Here is a 7,500-nt window from a genome sequence, read left to right as displayed (position 1 = left end):
ATGTGCCAAGGTAGAATGAGCAGACGAAGAGATTATATGTACCATGTTGGGAGGTTTTGTGGTGTGGGGAAATGATTTAACGTGCTTCGCCCTAGATCACGATCTGTTGTGTATTTATGACACACTTAGGTTTTTCTAATGATATGTGTGGGTTGATAAGGATGTGTGATTACCTACTTATGGTATACAGAGCAGATCTCAAGTTGGTGGTATTCTGTTTTGTCGCGGACAGCGACCAGGTTCAATTCCCTGCCGAGGCAGAAACAATTCGGCAAGGTTTCTTTCACCTGATGTCTCTGTTCACCTAGCAGTAAATCGGTACCGGGAAGTTAGACAGCTGCTTCGGGCTACATCCTGGCGATGTGTGTGTTTACTATTTGTGTCTGCAGAATCGAGCTATTAGCTCTTGGACCCCGCCTTTCTAACCAGTCTATTTTTCCTCTGTTATGTCTACTTCATATATTTTTCTCTAACGCGTGCGAGTGTGTGTGTGTGGGAGGGGGGGGGCGCCTGATGGCTGAGTGGACAGCGCTCGGAACTCGGGCGATGGCGGAAACAAATGGGCAGAATTTCTTTCACCCTGATTGTTTACAGCAATAACTCCGGTCCCATTTCCCTATCATACCTAGTTTTAAAATTATGAGTAGAATTTGCTTCCACAACCTGTTCCTGAAGTGCATCCATTTTTCCACTACTCTCCCGCTAAAAGAAAACTTCTAACATCTCTCTGACTCATCTGAGTTCCCAGCTTCCACCCATGTCCCCTCGTTCTGTTACTATTCCGTGTGAACATTTCGTCTATATCCACTCTGTCAATCCCCCTGAGTATTTAATACGTTCCTATCATGTCCCCCCCTCCCCCTTCTTCTTTCTCTTGTCGTAAGGCACAGTTCCTTCAGGCGCTCTTCATACCCCATCCCTCGTAACTCTGGGACGAGTCTCATTGCAAACTTCTGAACCTTTTCCAGTTTCTTTGTGTTTCTTCAGATGGGGACTCCATGATGAGGCGGCATACTCAAAGACTGGCCTCACGTAGGCAGTGTAAAGCGCCCTAAATGCGTCCTTACTTAGGTTTCTGAATGATGTTCACTTTTGCCAGTGTAGAGTACGCTGCTGTCGTTATCCTATTTATATGTGCCTCAGGAGATAGATTAGGTGTTACGTCCACCCTCAGGTCTCTTTCGCGCGTCGTCACAGGTAGGCTGTTCCCCTTTGTTGTGTACTGTCCCTTTGGTCGCCTATCTCCTAGTCCAATTTCCATAACTTTGCATTTGCTCGTGTTGAATTCCAGTAGCCATTTCTCTGACCATCTCTGCAACCTGTTCAGGTCCTCTTGGAGATCCTGCAATCCTCATCTGTCACAACTCTTCTCATCAACTTTGCGTCATCCGCAAACATCGACATGTAGGACTCTACTCCTGTAAACATGTCGTTAACATATACTAGAAATAGAATTGGTCCCAGCACCGATCCTTGTGGTACTCCACTTGTTACTGTTCGCCAGTCCGACTTCTCGCCCCTTACCGTAACTCTTTGGCTCCTTCCTGTTAGGTAGTTCCTTATCCATGCTAGGACCTTTCCCCCCACCCCCGCCTGCCTCTCGAGTTTGAACAGCAGTCTCATCATGTGCGGTACTGTATCAAAGGCTTTTTGGCAGTCCAGAAATATGCAGTCTGCCCAACCATCTCTGTCCTGTCTTATCCTCGTTATTTTGTCATAGAATTCCAGAAGGTTTGTTAGGCACGATTTCCCTGTCCAGAACCCATGTTGATGTTTGTTCACAAACCTAATGTTCTCCAGGTGTGCAACCAGTCGTAGCCTAATTATTCTTTCCAGTATTTTACAGAGGATGCGTGTCAGTGATACAGTTCTATAGTTAAGTGCTTCCACCCTATCTTATTTCTTGAAGATCGGTACAACATTTGCCTTCTTCCAGCAACTGGGCAATTCTCCCGACATAAGTGACTCATTAAAGATCATTGCCAGAGGCACGCTGAGGGCCTGCGCTGCTTCTTTTAGTATCCACGGTGATACTTTGTCTGGTCCAACTGCTTTAGTTGCGTCTAGAGTTGTCAACCGTTTCATTACCTCCTCTGCTGTCTGTGTGTGTGTGTGTGTGTGCGCGCGCGCGCGTGCGTGCGTGTCCGCGCGCGCGCACGATAATAGGAGGCTACAAGATGACCTGGGCAGATTGAATGAATGGTTCAACAAATGGCTGCTCAAGTTCAACCCGAGTAAATGCAAAGTAATGAAACTAGGCGACGGAAACAGAAGGCCAGACACAGGATACAGAATGGGAGATGAAGTACTTCATGAAACGGACAGAGAGAAAGATCTAGGGGTTGATATCACACCAAACCTGTCTCCTGACCTGGTTTGACAGGTTTCGAAGCCCACATAAAAAGAATAACGTCTGCGGCATACGCGAGGCTGGCTAACATCAGAAGAGCATTCAGGAACCTGTGTAAGGAATCATTCAGAACCTTGTATACCACATATGTAAGACCAATCCTGGAGTATGCGGCCCCAGCATGGAGCCCGTATCTTGTCAAGCACAAGACGAAGCTGGAAAAAGTTCAGAGTATGCCACTAGACTAGTCCCGGAGCTAAGAGGCTTGAGTTACGAGGAAAGGCTGCGAGAGATGCACCTTACGACACTAGAAGACAGAAGAGTAAAGGGAGACATGATCACTACCTACAAAATCCTCAGGGGTATTGACAGGGTAGACAAGGATAAACTATTCAACACTGGTGGTACGCGAACAAGGGGACACAGGTGGTAACTGAGTACCCACATGAGCCTCAGGGACGTTAGAAAGAACTTTTTCAGTGTCAGAGTAGTTAACAAGTGGAATGCATAAGGCAGTGATGTGGTGGAGGCTGACTCCATACACAGTTTCAAATGTATATATGATAGAACCCAGTAGGCTCAGGCATCTGTACTCCAGCTGATTGACAGTTGAGAGGCGGGACCAAAGAGCCAAAGCTCAACCCCCGCAAGCACAATTAGGTGAGTACACGTGTGAGCCAACAACTCCATCCTGCAGATTCAAATAGTAAATACACGTCTCCAGGCTGCAGGTAGCAACACCTGGCTAATATTGACAGTGTACCGGGACATGTACACTACAGTGTGTAGTGTACCGGGACATATACACTACAGTGTGTAGTGTACCGGGATATATACACTACAGTGTGTAGTGTACCGGGACATATACACTACAGTGTGTAGTGTACCGGGACATATACACTACAGTGTGTAGTGTACCGGGACATATACACTACAGTGTGTAGTGTACCGGGACATATACACTACAGTGTGTAGTGTACCGGGACATATACACTACAGTGTGTAGTGTACCGGGACATATACACTACAGTGTGTAGTGTACAGGGACATATACACTACAGTGTGTAGTGTACCGGGATATATACACTACAGTGTGTAGTGTACCGGGACATATACACTACAGTGTGTAGTGTACCGGGATATATACACTACAGTGTGTAGTGTACCGGGACATATACACTACAGTGTGTAGTGTACCGGGACATATACACTACAGTGTGTAGTGTACCGGGACATATACACTACAGTGTGTAGTGTACCGGGATATATACACTACAGTGTGTAGTGTACCGGGACATATACACTACAGTGTGTAGTGTACCGGGACATATACACTACAGTGTGTAGTGTACCGGGCCATATACACTACAGTGTGTAGTGTACCGGGACATATACACTACAGTGTGTAGTGTACCGGGACATATACACTACAGTGTGTAGTGTACCGGGACATATACACTACAGTGTGTAGTGTACCGGGACATATACACTACAGTGTGTAGTGTACCGGGCCATGTACACTACAGTGTGTAGTGTACCGGGCCATGTACACTACAGTGTGTAGTGTACCGGGCCATATACACTACAGTGTGTAGTGTACCGGGCCATGTACACTACAGTGTGTAGTGTACCGGGCCATGTACACTACAGTGTGTAGTGTACCGGGCCGTGTACACTACAGTGTGTAGTGTACCGGGCCATGTACACTACAGTGTGTAGTGTACCGGGCCATATACACTGTGTTAGATAAAGTTCCAGTGGTGTACCGGTCATATCTCCCCAGTGCTGACATTTGGTTTCTTTGTGTGGAACCTGTGAGCCCACTTCACATGCTTATGGATCTTCAGGCCAGATAAAATTTTGTCATTATCGTGAGGATTCAAATCGCACAATAGATGATTCGACAAAAACTCACTTTCTGTTAAAACCATATGTTGTTAGGGTAGGATAAATTACCTTAGGTTAGTTTGGGTTTAAAATTCGTTGGCGAATCATCTTGTGTAGGATGTGACTTGTATCCGCCATTGGCTACCCAGAGTGCCTCGCTATTTTGTATGTCGTGATTATGTATCCCATGTGTCTTCTCTCCTTCATAGTGGCTGCGCAAGCCATTGTCAGTATAACTGGAACATTTTTATAAAGTTTCCTTGCATGGTTATAAATATATTTGTCATTATTAAAGAGTTTGATACGTATATTCTTAAGGATCAATATATTTCACATCACACTTCACATAGTTCACTATTACATCACCCTTCACATTTCACTTTCACATTTCTCTACCACATTTCACATTCACAATGATGACTAGTGAATATATATATTAAACATTCAAATAAAATTATTCTCAATACAATTCATCAGGCCTTTTACTGCGCTTGTCACACTATCTTGTGTAGGGACGTAAACAGGAATACGATAACAATTTATCACCCTTACTGTCAGCGTGCATAAGAACCATTACCCTCTGCTCCCGGAGTAAAGAGCCTCTTCACCTTTCTTTACACAGGACAAGGGACTCTAAGGTGTGTCAGAGCACTCTTGCTCTTAAACTACGGTAAGTGAGAGCTATATTGGCTCTCACGTTCCACGGACGGAAGGGTGAAAACCGCATGGCCTGTGACGCGCCTCGGCCGTTTAGAACTCTGCTTGTCAACTCTGCGGCAATGATCTTTTGGAGCAATTTGATTTCTGAAACAGACGTGAAGTCGACGGGTTGTGGAGACCTCTTACCCATCCTCCGGGGGCTGGAGATCAATCCTTCCACTCTACAAGGATGGAAGGCGATAAGGAAGAAAGCCTGATTGGCTAAGACGATTGGACAGCCTGCATATGCCAAATCTAAAGGTCAATGTATTCAGGATGTCAGCCAGCTCTTAAAATTAAATATCTAATTATTGCATTTTTGTTCTCGTGCAACCTGAATTGCCTTGTTACACTTTGCCTAGAGGTAGATAGCCAATTCTCACGATTGCACAAGCATCAGTTATGGTGGTTTTGCCTGACTAGAAGTGTAGGAACCTAGCGACCAATCTTTTTTTTTTTTGAGATATATACAAGAGTTGTTACATTCTTGTACAGCCACTAGTACGCGTAGCGTTTCGGGCAGGTCCCTGGAATACGATCCCCTGCCGCGAAGAATCGTTGTTACAACCAAGTACACATTTTACTGTTGAGTTAAACAGAGGCTACAGTTAAGCATTTGCGCCCAGTAAATCCTCCCCGGCCAGGATACGAACCCATGACAAAGCGCCCGCGGAACGCCAGGCGAGTGTCTTACCACTACACCACGGAGACTTAAACACTAGACGGAGACGCATCTTGGCCGATGCGTCAATATTGCAGCGTTTCAACTTTCACTAAAACGCTGTGGTTAATGGCGTCAAAATTGTTCTGCTTTAATTATTAACTCTGGGAACTGGCGGTTAAATGGGCCATCGTGGTAATGTCAGTAAAACTAGTTTTCTTATGGGGATCAAATAAACTTTCTGGCACTAACAACACTTTGCACAATAGCTTCTGTCACTAAACATTTTAAAGTAGGTAATTACGAGGCGAATGTGTTGAGTTAATATGACTATATACCATTTGGAAGAGGTTGTAATGACGATGGCCAACCCCATGAACCATCGGGAATCGAACGCAGGCCTTGCAAGAAGTGAGGCTTACGCTCCACCAAGTCAATAGGTACAAAAACCCAGTTCTCTCAAAATTTCGATTTGTAATTGTCATAAATTGAAAAATATTCCCTTCACCTGTCCTCTCTGTTCACCTGGCAGTAAATAGGCTCCGGGTAATTAGGTTGTTATTGTGGGTTGCATCTTCGGGAAGGTCAGTCGTTAGGTACCCTGGCAGATAGTACCTTTTGACACCCTGACGCCTGTATACCCCACCAAGAAACTAATCACAAACAACCCTCATGCTCAGCTTGCTGCTAAATTAAGCACCATAGAACACATTCACAATATACAAGCTGAAAACAACATAGCACAGACCATATACACTGACGGATCACTCAATACAGCTACAGGGAGGGCAGGAAGTGCTGTTATTGCTCATCAGCCCGATGGCAGCACAATTCAAAGGAACATGAGTTAGTAACTGGGCGTCTACAATGCAAGCTGAGTTGGTAACAATACTGGTACCACTCGAAATTATTGACAACACTGAAGTAGACAGCTTAATTATTTCCGACTCCCTTAACTCACTACTAGCGTTAAATAGTTTACAATCAAGTAATAACGTGCTTGTCTCAGAAGCCAGACATAGATATATAAGCATACTTAACAAGGTGGTAAATATCAACATGTTGTAGATTCCTTCTCACATTGGCATGCAGGAACATGACAAAGTTGACGCCCTTGCCAAGGTTACAGTAAATAAATACAGTATTGAACGAAATCTTAAGTTATCAAATAGGTCCCTTAAAAGTATCATTAGATGAGAACTCTTGCATGAATTCGAAGAAAGTAGAACAGTGCAAACTGGAACTAGCAGGTCCACTGTTTATCACAATGAAATATGTGAAGTAAAACATGTGTATGGGGCAAGTAACAAAGTCAGCAGACTAACAGATGTTGTCACAGCTCGTATAAGACTTGGCTACAAGTATCTCTGGCAGGTCGGCTAGTGTAGGGATCTAGATGAAGTAAAGTGCTAAGTGTTTGGACAAAGACGGACACACACTCGACCATTATATTTTGGACTGTAATAAAATTGAGCCATTTAGAGGTAAATCTAAACTCACATTGTATGAAATGGCAAAACATCTTATTACTGAGGATAAAATACCTGAACTCCTTGCACTGTATCCATATTTCGCTTCCAGTAAATAAACGACATATGATATTAAGGAGCAAGTACTGTGTTGAGAAGACTAATAATAACAAACATAATTACAGTCATAGGGGAGAATTAATTGATAATTACAGAGTCATAGGGAAGCTGCTCCCCTATGCTGGAGCAGCTTCCACTGTAATATTACCACTGTAATATCTTCATAGCGCAAACACTTATGTATTAGTGATAAGACCTGCCATTACTGTAACTGTAAATATATAGCTATTGAAATAGAACATTCTCTGTAATTAGCTGACATTATAATTATAAAATGTGAAGGATAAATTAAATTGTTCATAGTTAAAATATTT

The 7,500-nt window shown here is 43.8% G+C and overlaps 1 long non-coding RNA gene across 2 annotated transcripts in view; it reads left to right on the top strand.

Moving 5' to 3' along the window:
• Nucleotides 1–7,500, top strand: part of LOC138350475 (uncharacterized) — a 352,612-nt gene that overhangs the window by 328,575 nt on the left and 16,537 nt on the right. The gene's annotated exons all lie outside the window — the stretch shown is intronic.

Source organism: Procambarus clarkii, chromosome 45 (assembly GCF_040958095.1).
Source record: "Procambarus clarkii isolate CNS0578487 chromosome 45, FALCON_Pclarkii_2.0, whole genome shotgun sequence".
Classification (NCBI taxonomy): domain Eukaryota; kingdom Metazoa; phylum Arthropoda; class Malacostraca; order Decapoda; family Cambaridae; genus Procambarus; species Procambarus clarkii.
The sequence above is the reverse complement of the archived record's forward strand: the minus strand, read 5'-3'. Positions and strand labels throughout refer to the sequence as shown.